Genomic DNA, 13,128 nt, shown 5'->3' with positions numbered 1-13,128 from the left:
TGTCTTCATCAAAAGAGCTTTATTGTTTTTACATAAAAATTAGTCTGCAGTCTAAGCTGGGTCCTCAAGGGAAACTTTAAAAACCAAGGCACCTTCTAGCCCCCCACTAGTACCCCTGGGCCATGGTTTTCCTACTCCTGATATAAGATGATAACAAAGTTCTATTAACCTTTTGCTCAATACAGCTTCATATTTCCATTCTAGAAGAAAGGAGGAAAGAAAGGGCAGGAGGAGAAGGATTATTCCAACAAATACTTTTACTAGGGAAACAAGAGCTTCCCTACTCCGCTTATATCTTACTGGCCAGATCTATGTTCCATGGTGTTCCACAGTGGAATAGAGTCTGAGGAGATGAATATTTCTCAGTGGTCATATTGCCTCCAAAAACAAAATTGGGATTCTCTAAGTGAGGAGGAAAGGATGAATGGATATTGGCAGTTTCCATTATTTATTATCTTTTTCTTTTCTATAGTTTGTTGCAGTGGTGGTTAGAAACAACTGTAGGTAGGGGATATGGGGGAAAGGATAGGAGAAAGAGGCAGGTACTGTCAGGAAGAGGAATTGGATGCTAGAGGAATGGAATCCCTTCATTTTTAGTAAATTTAGTTAATTTCCACTTCATATAAGGTGCCATTTTGTTTCTAAGAGAGAAGACCTAGGAGGTAAGTATTCCTTAAATTTCATGCCACTTCTGCCTTCCTTTCCTCTCTGAAAGGAGAACCTCTTGTTCACCCATTATTGTTTGATGAGTCTTACAAGGATTTGCTTTGGTCCACAATACCTGTTTGGTGGTTGTCTGTCTTCTCTGTCAACAACCAAAGTGGTTTCTTTGAGTTTCCTTATTCCTCTGGAGACACTGACTGTACATTTGCTGTCTAAAGCAAAAGAATGACTCTAAGATCATGTTTTCTGGTTGAGTAGTTAGGAAGGGCAGAGATTATTATACTAGTGAGGCGGGCAATTTTAAGTAGGAGGGATTTGGGAAGATACAAGTTCGTACCATCTATCTAATACATCAAGTTTTCTACTTGGCCTAAGCAAGGGTGTTTAGTGGTAGACATTGTCCTTTAACTCATCTCAGTGCCACTGAATACCTAAGCCCTAGAATGCTAGAATTCTATCCAGATGCTCTCTAGATTCCTGGGGGATAGACTTTGAACAGGGTGGCCTTCTGTGCAAAAGCTGTTTTATGTTCATGACTGTATTTAATTCACAAGCCACCAGCATCACAAGTCAAATGGCAGATTTTCCTACCAATGAAGTATTCTTATGCCATCTTCTGACATTGAACTGGGATAGAACATAGATTATTTGTTGGGGGGGCATTGATTAACACATTTGTTATGTGTGAGACTAATATACATGATAAATCATATATACATTGATAAACTGAAAGAAGAATTTACTGTGCTATAAAAATCTCTATGTCTAAACTAATAGTGAATACAGTGATATAAACCTGGTGTCACAGCTCATAAACAATGTAGAAAAAGATTTTAATTCTTCATTTTCCCTGATGTAAGTATTGCCAGTCTCAGTGAAAACCTATTCAATCAGAGTTTCTCCTTCTTGGATTAGTAGATTTTAATAATTTAAGTCATGTCTTTGATTTCTAGGTTGTCTCCATGGCAACCTAGTTGGAAGTCTTTTTGGCAACTAAGTGGGTGAGAACATGTCCCATAGCCACCTGACTTATGGAAAAATGCCACCAGCTGTTTATTTTTCATTTCTAACAAGTTACAGAACATCATATTAGAATATTATCCCCTGAATATTTGTCCTGAGGAGGATTTAGACTCTTGTATTTCATAGTTTGGGACTCTACTGATCTCCACCTGACATGACACCACCCATTTCTTTCCAGTCTATGTTCTCTATTCTGGTGTGGCCAGTATCCCAGGTCATTGATTCTGTGGGAAAGCCAAACTTCTCAGAAGGAGAAAGGCTTATGGCTGCCAATCTGGCTATTGTCTGTGACCTTGATATTCCCTCTATGACCCATGCCCTGCAGGACTTTGTGATTTTCTGTCTCTTCCAACCCAGGGATATACTTTGGCAGCTGATCTGTCACGACACTTGAATAAAGTTCTCTTCTTGTTCATGACCCACTTCTTAGAACATGAAGTCAAAGAGGAGGAAGGGAGTTTAGAGCACTCAATTCTTCATTACCTGCCATCCCATTCTCTGGCAGCTCATTACACAGGGCTGCCAAATTCCTAGGTAAGATGTCAGGCTACCTTGAAAACTACATTTACTAAAAACTTCATTTGTAACAGACATCCAAGGGAACGTAAGAAAGTAGCGGAGAACAATTAGCTGACAATATCTTTTTCTGGATCTACTTCATTATTTATCCTGTTCTTGCAACTGTCAGAACATATTTGTGTGTTCATTCGTTTAAAAACACTGGCAGGAGCTAGTAGAAATCCAGTTTTCAGTTTTTCTTCCATGGTAGTCTCATGGAGAGATCGTACTTTTTCATACCCTAAAGAAATATAGCTTGTAGGAGTCCAGAGAGCAGGAGCTTCAGGTTAACTTACAAGGGAAGGTATAAGAAATCCCCTCGTAAAAATTTTATAGTATCGTAACATCTCAATTCTCTTCTCTATCCTCATATAATACTCTTTTCTTGCTTCACATGAAAATTATTTTTCACTGTATTTGTAATTTCTCCTTAGATCTTTACTTTTCCTCAGATAAGCCCCAGTTCTGGGTTCCGTGGGTTATCTGGCTGTAGCAGAGACAGCTAGCTAACCACCACACATGTGTACTTCCCTTTCCACAGTGGGCAACTGTCCAGCTGGAGACTACTCTTCCTAGTCTCCTTGAATCAAAGCAGGATTGTGTGATTAGTTTTCTCCAAATAGAATATGAGCAGAAGTTATATGCTTCTCTTCTGAGCTGGGGTTTTAAGAAATGATTGTGCATTCTCAGCCCTTTCTTCTCAGGACCTCTGACAAGATTCAAAGAACTCTGAGGTCCAAGGGGATGGTGGAGCCACCAGGCAGAAGGTGACTATGTCCTGAATTACCACGTGAAGACACTTGGCAAATGCCTGGACAGTGCCATAAGTATGCGATAAACTTCTCTTGTGTTAAGTCACTAGAATTTTACGACTTATTTGTTAAAGCAGCTGGTGATAGTCTATCTAACATATAATCTTTTTAAAAATAGCCTTTTTATTTTGAGAGAGAGAGAGAGCATTCACACATGAAAGGGGAAGGGGCAGAGAGAGAGGGACAGAGAGAATTCCAAGCAGGCTCTGCACTATCAGTATGGAGCCCAGAGTAGGACTTGAACTCAGGAGCCGTGAGGTCATGACCTGAGCTGAACTTGGACACCTAACCAATTGAGCCAGCCAGGTGCCCCTCTAATATACCATCTTTAATCCCAGATTTCATCTTTTCCATCATTGGTCCTTTATAAACTGGTTGCTTCCTGTCTTCCTTTGTTCCTTCTTACTCTCCATGATTTTCCTGGGTGAACAGCTAAAGGGATAGGTAAGACTAGAAGTAGAGGACAAGTGGGGAGATGATGAATTCTGTTTTGGAGATATTAATTTGAATTGCCTATGGGATAGTCAGGTGAAGACATCAAGTAAGAATTTAGACATTTGCCTCCAATTTCAGTAAAGCGTAGGCTAGAGGTACAAGTTTCAGAGTCAATAGCATAACACATTTAACTCCAGAAGGATTGTTGAGATTATGTAGGAAGAGAGAGTAGAGAATGGAGAAATGAGCCAAAGATTGAGCCTTAAGGTCTTCAACATTTAGAGGATGCATAGGGAAGGTGTTTGACAGAGTAGAAGGGGAAATAGAAGGAAAACCAGGATAGGATGTCAAAGGAGGAAAGACAGAAGATTTGGTCAAGAAGGAAGGAGTGGTCACTATTTCAAATGTTATTGACTAGTGGGATAACCATGGCAGCATCAATGACCTTGATAAGAGATGCTTCTTCAGGTTGATGGTGGGAAGCCAGACTAGAATCATTGAGGATAGAACTAGAGGTAAGGACATGGACACTGTCTGGTGTAAAAGGCCCTGCAAAAAATTACACAGGAAGAACAGCAGGGAAATAAGGTAGAGTGGAAGGGGGTGTGGGATGTGGGGTCAAGGAAGATTTTCTTGAAAAAAATTTTTAAAATGTTTATTTATTTTTGAGAGACAGAGACAGCATGAATGGAGGAGGAACAAAGAGAGACAGAGAGAGAGAGACAGAGAGAGAGAGAGAGAGAGAGAGAGAGAATGAAAAGCAGGCTCCAGGCTCTGAGCTGTTAGCATAGATTGTAATGTGGGGCTTGAGCCCACGAACTGCAAGATCATGACCTGAGCCAAAGTCGGACACTTAACCAACCCAGGTTCCCCAAGGAAGGTTTTCTTAAGATGGTAATCCCTTGAGCCCATTATATGCTATTGGAAATGATCCAGTCGGAAAAGGATAAAAAAGACACAGGAACATGCACACCATGACACTTTCCAACTGTTCAACATGAATCAGATGCAGTGAAGTTTCTTCTTACTCTATAGACCCTTCCATGATTGAGCCAACCTAACATGACTTCTGCTTCCTCCAGCCTCCTACAGAATGTATGGCATGTATGGCTTTTCATATAGTTGCTCTGAACAGCTTGGTATGGTAGAAGCACCAGTGTTTGGAGTTGGAAAGACTGGAACTGAGTTTTCTCTGTCCCCTTTCCAATGTTTCTCTAGGCACATCACTTTTCACTTTTTGTCACTTTCTATTCCCAACCATTCAGATGCACCTGAAGTCCATGTATATTGCCTCCATAAATTCTTGACCTTTTCAGGTGCTATCCCCCAAGTCAGATATGCCCACTTCCTCTTCTCTCCCTCTAGGAATGGCTAAATCCTACTAATCAAGCTCAAGTGTCTTCTGTATAATACTTCCTTGACCTTGTTAGTCAGATGATCATTCAGTGTAATCCCACAGGAACACTGAATTCTTCTGCAGTAGCTCTTATTACACTGAAGGACAATTGTCTTTAATAGTCTTACTCTCTAATAGGCCTTGAGCATCTTATTTTTCCTTCCCTTCCTCTGTGTTCATCAGTTTTGTTTCTTAGAGGGACGCAAACCATAAGAGACTCTTAAATACAGAGAATAAACTGAGGGTTGCTGGAGGAGAGATGGGTATGGATATGGGCTAAATGGATGATGGGCATTAAAGAAGGCACTTGTTGGGATGAGCATTGGGTTATATGTAAGTGATGAACCACTGAATGCTACTCCCGAAGCCCATACTACCCTGTGTGTTAAGTAACTTGAATTTAAATACATAAATTTTAAAAAATTAAAAAAATAAGCCTTGAGCATCTTGACAGTAGAAACCATGCCCCATTTATCTCTGATATCCAAGTGACTTTCACAGTGTCAGTCACATGAAAGACATTCAAAAAATTTTTAAGGAATGAATGGATGACTGAAATAGGCAGAAGATTGGCTGTTGTTTTCTGGAGTCATTTGTCATTAACAATCTTTGTTCGGGGCGCCTGGGTGGCGCAGTCGGTTAAGCGTCCGACTTCAGCCAGGTCACGATCTCGCGGTCCGTGAGTTCGAGCCCCGCGTCAGGCTCTGGGCTGATGGCTCGGAGCCTGGAGCCTGTTTCCGATTCTGTGTCTCCCTCTCTCTCTGCCCCTCCCCCGTTCATGCTCTGTCTCTCTCTATCCAAAAATAAATAAAAAACGTTGAAAAAAAAATTAAAAAAAAAACAAAACAATCTTTGTTTACACAGTGTCTAAACAATATTTTTTTGCTTACGTGGGTGCTCAGATATGTATGGCCTGCATTGAATCATACATCATTATGTTAAAGGATAAATGTCCACGTCACTGCTAGAACGTTAGTAAAATATATTCTAATAATAGATGGTGTGACTTAAGAAACTTTAAGAAATAGAAACAGAGAAGAAATTGGGTAAATAAACACAATATACTGATGAAATTGCCTGGAAAAAAGCTTTTGATTTTAAAGAAACCAAGGGGCATTACACAATATATTTCCAGGGGTGAGAAAGTTAATTCTCATTGGATAACAAAAATTAATATATGATACAATGTCAGTAATAATTATCTTAAACTGATGTTGAGAAAATATCTTTCTGTTACTGTTGTTTTCATCCCCTCTTGATATAGAGGGGAAGTGGAGAGGGTATACTGTCTCATCTTCAGGGCAATTTATCTTAACAGATATGTCACTTTTCTTTCTTTTTTTTTTATATCTAATGTTTTTATTTTGTTCATCTAATTTTTTTTTATTTTTTTAATATATGAAATTTATTGTCAAATTGGTTTCCATACAACACCCAGTGCTCATCCCAAAAGGTGCCCTCCTCAATACCCATCACCCACCCTCCCCTCCCTCCCACCCCCCATCAACCCTCAGTTTGTTCTCAGTTTTTAATAGTCTCTTATGTCACTTTTCAATGAGACTGTTTGTGAATTACCTGTAGGTGCTTTGAAAAGCCAGACTTACAATTCAGTCATAAGCAGCACATTTGTTTTATGAAATCAGTCACCTTGAAGTCTCTGTGATTAGAAGGTGCTCCTTGAGAACCACTGGGATCTCCCAGCTGCCTCATAATGGACATTGAAAAAATGTCCTTGAACTTTAGGGGATCAAAGTGACAACAACACACTGAATAGAAGATAAGGAACTTGTGTGCTTTAAGATGTCTGTAGCAATTGGAGGAAATAAAGTTCTTATGGCAAATTATCCACATGACTAAATGTGGCTTAAAAACTCAAAACTATAAAATGGAATATTAATCCTGAATAAGAACTGTCTTCTGTTCCCCTCCCTAATAGTTAAAAACAGACTTTCACTGATATGTGTAAGAATTTCCTAAGGAAAATGAAGGCAAAAGAAATTAACTTCAGATTTTCGGAATGTATGTTAGGTCTAGACTAAGAAAACATCTTCATAAAACTCACTTAATGGTTGAGGAAAGCTGGAGTGAATGGAAAGCTTTGGAGTGTTAACATCAGAATGTAAGGACTAGATTCTTAACTCTAGAATGACTTCCCATGTCACCTCATATTTATAAATCACATTTGGTTATAGAATTGAAATGCAGAGCTCTATGAAATACGGAGTTCATTCAACAGACTGAGAAGTAGGTATAATGAGGAGTGATGCACAAAGAATAAGGACTAGGGTGGCAAACACTAGGAACTTGTTAGTGAAGGATCTGGAATCTCAGCTACTTCATGCGCACATCAGACTTCGAGAGGTGCTGCTCTAGTCTGTCCACTCAAAGAGGTAAGTCTAGCTATTCTGCCACTCTGGGCCTCTTTTTCCATCTGTAGACTGGGTGGAGAGGCATTAGTCACTAAGTTCTTATTCCTGACCTTGAAGACACCCTGAAGTGGAGGTGACCCCTGGAAGGGAGAGGGCTATGTCTACACAAGACACCTGGCCAGTGCTGCACTGAACACCACCAACCTTGTACCATGTAAAATGCCATATACATGCAAAACTGCTCTGTTATTGGGTGAAATTCAATGTCAGGACAGGTGACATTTTTTCTTTGGAGTGTCATGCTGTGATGGCAGGGGTCATTTGCAGTCAGTCCTGGAAGCCAGGGGATTGAAGCCCAGAGAGAGGGAGAGAATGAGAGAGTAAGAGCAAGCTCAGGGCAGATGAGCTTCAGTGATCCAAGAGGGGCAGGACCCAGTTAAGAGAAAAGATGAAAGGTCACATTAATGATGACACATCATCTTTCTCCTCTGTAATGTTCTCACTGGATGTATCTCAGTGCATTCTACCCAGACATTACTGGCTTCCATATGTTAACCATCATTAAATATTTACATATCTTAGTGTACCTCAAATCTTTTTTTATTTAGTGCTAGTCTAAGGGTTCCAAAATCTTCCCTGTCTCTCTTCACCTCCAAATCTCCCATTCCAAAAATGTCATAATGTTGCTTTCAGGTGCCGCCTGTCGCTGACTAACAGCTGCTCAGATAAGCTGTTCCTTTTCAATCCCATCTACTAGCAAATTTTAATAAGAGCTACAGACGTGCAGAGAAAACAGAAATAACGGAAAAGCTGCCATTCCAAATGGTGTAAAAAAGAAAAGGATCTGGATAAGTCATTGAGAGTGTAATGTGACTGTGTTACTTGTCATCTCTGCTGGGACCTCTGAGAGAAACTGATCCTCAGGGACTTTTGTTGCCCATTTAGAGTGGACATGTTTCCTAGGCTGCTCATCTTGCCTTAATTGAAACAGGATTGACTTTAGTCTCTGTAAATTGGGTAGGGATGCTATTTAAGGTGTCTTTTAAGTTTTCATCATGAAGGTGTTCTGGTGTAGGAAAATCAACTCCTAGGTCTGGAGTTGGAAGGCTGGGTTTGAGTTCTGACTCATTAGCTAAGTGCCCTTAGGAAATTCACATAGTCTTTCTGAGCATCTGCTGTACTCTAAAATCTTTCCTTCTTTCTTTGTGGGCACATGGTTGCCCAATTAGAGACCACATTTCTCAGCCTTCTTCATAGCTGGGTATGGTATCATGACTAAGTTCTCTCCAGTGGAATGTAAGGAGAGGTGATGTGTGGGGAAATTGCCTACCATGCATTCTTTCTCCTTCTCCTTGTATTAGTGGGGCAGGATGACCCAGCTTCTACGGTGTAGATGAAGACAACACCCCTAGGGGATAGCAGATGAATAAGATGGAAGGACCTGAATCTCAAGATGTCTTCATGACCTCTAGCTGCCCTGCCAGTTTGCACCTCCAAAGCTCCATACTATAATGTATGAGAGAGACAAATGTCTATTCCATCCACTGCATTTTTTGTCTCATTATAGGTACTTATTCTTAGCCTTAATAGAACATCTATATCTTTAGTAAGATTGGAGAAATCATAGCTTCCTGACAGAACTGTTGTGAGGGTTGTTACATGATGTATATAAATGTTTTATAAATTGTAAAGTACATACTATTATAATGTTAGCTTTTATTGTTTTTGCCATTACATTGCATTGTACCTGAGACCACAGGTAGGCATGACAGAGGATGGGATAGAAGATGGGTGCCAATAATAAAGGGTCTGGAGGGGCATAAGGCACTTCTTTTGGCAGATCCATTGACCCTGCTGGGAAACATGGGAAGGTATGAATAGAGAAGCATAATGGTCAAACTATGGATTCACATTCAGACTACCTGGATTTTAATCCAGATTCTGCCACTTACTACCATAGGCAAGTTACTTAGCCTCTCTGTTCCACAGTTTTCTCAGAAGAATTTGGATGATAATGGTGCCAACCTCACTGGGTTGTTGTAAAGATTAAACATGAGCTGTGGAAATTCATGCATATATGGCACTTTGAACAATGCCTGACATACAAGAATCATGCAACAAATGGCATTAGTATTTGAATTACCCCTATGTTTACAGAAAAGGACAAATGGAAATGGAGAAGTGGGTGCTTAAATGTGTAAGTGGCCTTTCCGTCTCAAGATTCACCATTATCCGAGACCACTTCAACATCCTTGTGGAGACTTACTAACACCCAAAATCCCCTATCATCATACTTCATTGGCTCTCAAATGTACATTTTTGCATTTCAAAAACTGGGATCAATCTTAAAATGGATGGAGTTTTACAGTTGTTGTGGGCCAGGCAGGAATTGTGATGCAGTTGGCATTGCCTGTCATTGCATGAACAAACTGGGCCACAGCTATTCATATTATTGTTGCTGCAATTGAGTTATGTACAGTGTTGGTTTGATTGTTATTTTAAATACCTTAATAAATGTTATGCTGATAGTTGGCATTAAAGTGATACATTATGAACCCAAATAGACACGGAAACAGAGCAGCAGCATGTACATTTAATATTACTTAAGGGGATATTTGTAGTTGGAGGCATGATAACAATTCCATATTCACTTGAACAGTAAGAGCCAAGATAGGACCTAAGGAAGGAAAACTCCCATGAGTAGATAAAACTGTTATATTTTGGGGCATCTGGGTGGCTCAGTCGGTTAAGCGTCTGACTTTGGCTCAGGTCATGATCTCATGGCTGGTGAGTTCGAGTCCCGCGTCGGGCTCTGTGCTGACAGCTCAGGGCCCGGACCCTGCTTTGGATTCTGTGTCTCCTTCTCTTTCTGCTCCTCCCCGACTTGTGCTCTGTCTGTCTCTATCAAAAATAAATAAATGTAAAAAAAAAACTGTTATATTTTATTGCTGAGATATATATACAAGGATTGCCAGCCCCATGCTTAGATATGCAAATAAAGATGGAAAAATTGTCAAAGTTCTCAGAATACATGAAAAGAACTTTTAAAGCCACAGGAGGCTATGTGTTGAAGATGATGATGCTTAAGGCACTGCATCACTAAACATCAATTTGTGAGAAAATTTTGCTAACTTTGAACGGAAGCAGATTAATTTTCAGCAACATGTGATTCAACTGAGGAAAAAAGTATAAATTAAATCAAATGGAAAATGCTGATGAAGTCTCAATAATTTTTGCATGTTTAGAAATTTTTATGTTAGGGGTATGAGAGAGATAAAGAACTTGATCATGGGTAGGGAAAAGCATCATATTACTGTAATAATATGTAAAATTTCAGAGGCCAGAGGTTGTTAGCCATATTTAATTTAGTCCACGAAACAATATCTAAGAATAAGATATTCCTCAAAGATTTAAGAATATGGATGGATGATGGTTGAATTGATAGAAGATTGGCTTAATGTAATCTGATATTGACTGCTTGTAGCTGTGCATAAATCACCAAAAATGTTAATTCTTAATGTAATTTGGATATATGTTCAAATAATTAAAGAACAAACTCACATAAAGTTTAGGGACTTGGTTATTATTTTTCAGGGCATGATGGGACATCTGTAAGCCTTCAACATTTCCAGCCACAGACCATTTAAAGACAATTTGAGGAAGGAATGTGAATCCTGGCTCTTGTCTGGGAACTTTTTTTTTTTAAGGTTTATTTATTTTTGAGAGAGGGAGTGCAAGTGGGGAAGGAGCAGGGTGGGGGGGACAGAAAATCCAAAATAGGCTCCACACTGACAGCAGCAGTGGGGCTTGAACTCACAAAATGTGAGATCATGACCTGAGCCTAAGTCCGACACTCAGTTGACTGAGCCACCCAGGTGCTCCTGTCTGGGAACTTTCTGATTACCCTTTCTGGTAAGTTAAAAAAGAAAAAAAAGTGCTAGTATTAAAATTGGTAGTTTGCATGGTAAAGGGCTTGAAAGAAAGCCTGAGAGACAAATGCTGCTCTTAATGACACAAAGGACAGTAATGTGCAGAAAAACATGACCATCAATGAGTCAAAAAGTAATTTGAACAGAGCTACATCCAGTGTGAAAAAATTTGGGGAATGCCTTAAACAATTTATTATAAGTATATATTTTTCCTTTTAAATAAATGTATAGGAGAGATATGTGAAAAAATCTGCATCTAAAATTTTAAAGGTTTTTTTTTTTTTATAAAAAGTTGTGGTAAGAATGTATTATACCTTAATAATCTTCATTTTTTTTCTTTCTTAGTACCTTATAAAATGATGGCATATAGCATATTCTAATTAATAATGTGCTAGATTCAACCCACTTCCAAGGCTGGAAGATTGATACCCCAGGAACCCAATCTCTGATGTCTTAAATGTCAGTATTTATACCTCAACCATACTTTCATGTCCTTCCTGATTTCTTCCATACTCATACAAAATATCTTCTTTATGCCAAGAAAACATTTAAATTCCCCCAGTTCCTCTTTTTTATTTGCCTTTCCAATTCATCAATCCCTTCCTGTGTCCATTCTGTGATCTAGTCTAGACCGCATGGAAGGAAGCCATGGTGTATGTATATACAACATATATCTCATTGGTATCTCATTTTGGTTTTGGTTTGTATTTTCCTGATGATGAGTGATGTTGAGCAACTTTTCATGTGTCTGTTAGCCATCTGGAAGTCTTCTTTGGAAAATACTTGTTCCTGTCTCCTACCCAATTCCTAACTGGATTATTTATTTTTTGGGTGTTGAGTCTGATAGATTCTTTATAGATTTTAGATACTAACTCTTTATCTGATATGTCATTTGTAAATATCGTCTCCTATTCCATAGATTGTCTTTTAGTTGATTGTTTCCTTTGTTATGCAAAAGCTCTTTATCTTGATGAAGTCCCAATAATTCATTTTTGCTTTTATTTCCCTTGCCTCTGGAGACATGTCTAGTAAGAAGTTGCTATAGTCAAAGTCAAAGGGATTTTTTCCTGTCTTCTCCTCTAGGATTTTGATGGTTTCCTGTCTCACATTTATGTCTTTCATCCATTTTTAATTTATTTTCGTGTATGGTGTAAGAAAGTGGTCTAGTTTCATTCTTTTGCTTGTTGCCATCTAGTTTTCCTAACACCATTTGTTAAAGAGACTTTCTTTTTTCAATTGGATACTTTTTCCTGCTTTGTTGAAGATTGGTTGAATATATAGTTGTGGGTCCATTTCTGGGTTCTGTTTTCTGTCCCACAGAACTATGTGTCTGTTTTTGTGCCAGTACCATACTGTCTTGATGATTACAGCTTTGTAATATAGCTTGAAGTGTGGAATCATGATCCCTCCAGTTTTGCTTTTCTTTTTTCAGGACTGCTTTGACTATTTGAGGTCTTTTGACGTTTCATATGAATTTTTATGATTGTTCTAGCTCTGTGAAAAATGCTGGTGATATTTTGATATGGATGACATTAAATGTGTAGATTGCTTTGGGTAGTATAGATATTTTAACAATATTTGTTCTTCCAATCCATGAGCATGGAATTTTTTGTTTCCATTTCTTTGTGTCTTTTATTAGTGTTCTATAGTTCTCAAAGTATAGATGTTTTGTCTCTTTGGTTAGGTTTATTCCTGTGTATCTTATGGTTTTTGGTGCAACTGTAAATGGAATTGATTCCTTGATTTCTCTTTTTGCTGATTCATTATTGGTTTATAGAAATGCAACAGATTTCTTTTTTTTTTTTTTTTTTTTAAATTTTTTTAACGTTTATTTATTTTTGAGACAGAGAGAGACAGAACATGAACGGGGGAGGGGCAGAGAGAGAGGGAGACACAGAATCGGAAGCAGGCTCCAGGCTCTGAGCCATCAGCCCAGAGCCCGA

General features: G+C 38.8%; 1 long non-coding RNA gene across 2 annotated transcripts in view; it reads left to right on the top strand.

Moving 5' to 3' along the window:
• LOC131485659 (uncharacterized) overlaps nucleotides 1-13,128 on the top strand; it is a 248,521-nt gene that overhangs the window by 150,527 nt on the left and 84,866 nt on the right. Inside the window, exon 3 of one of the 2 annotated variants that reach the window (XR_009248959.1) lies at nucleotides 2,935-3,102. The exons of the other annotated variant lie outside the window; for it this stretch is intronic. This is a non-coding gene — a long non-coding RNA (uncharacterized LOC131485659). Of the gene's footprint in view, nucleotides 1-2,934; nucleotides 3,103-13,128 lie in introns of those variants that run through there. 2 annotated transcript variants of the gene reach the window in all.

Source organism: Neofelis nebulosa, chromosome 1, assembly GCF_028018385.1.
Source record: "Neofelis nebulosa isolate mNeoNeb1 chromosome 1, mNeoNeb1.pri, whole genome shotgun sequence".
Lineage (NCBI taxonomy): Eukaryota > Metazoa > Chordata > Mammalia > Carnivora > Felidae > Neofelis > Neofelis nebulosa.
This window is presented reverse-complemented; position numbering and strand designations above follow the sequence as displayed.